Genomic DNA, 461 nt, shown 5'->3' with positions numbered 1-461 from the left:
CGCACTGCCCCCCGCCCCGACATCTCGGGGTCGGGCAGCTGACCCCACCAGCACAGGGACAGTCTGTCCTGGTTTTAGCCAGGATGGAGTTAATTTTCTCAGTTGTTAGTTAGTGCAGTGCTTTGGATTCAGAGTGATAATACATTGTTGTTTTGGTTTTGCTGAATTGTGTTCATCCTAAACCAAGGACATTTTCTTGTTTGTGTCTTATGCTCTGCCAGTGAGAAGAAACTGGGAGGGAGCATCGCCGGGACAGGTGACCTGAACTAGCCAAAGGGATATTCCCCACCATGGCACGTCATGCCCAGTCTATAAGCAGGAAGGGCCGATCCAGGGGGAGGGACTGGGCTGGTCCTCTCCGCGGGAGCTGCGCAACTGTATCACTGATTTTGTTCTTATTATTATCCATTAGCATTTTAGCTTATTCTACTCTTTATTATTATTAAACTGTTCTTATCTCC

This window comes from Acanthisitta chloris, unplaced genomic scaffold (assembly GCF_000695815.1).
Source record: "Acanthisitta chloris isolate BGI_N310 unplaced genomic scaffold, ASM69581v1 scaffold41761, whole genome shotgun sequence".
NCBI lineage: Eukaryota > Metazoa > Chordata > Aves > Passeriformes > Acanthisittidae > Acanthisitta > Acanthisitta chloris.
The sequence above is the reverse complement of the archived record's forward strand: the minus strand, read 5'-3'. Positions refer to the sequence as shown.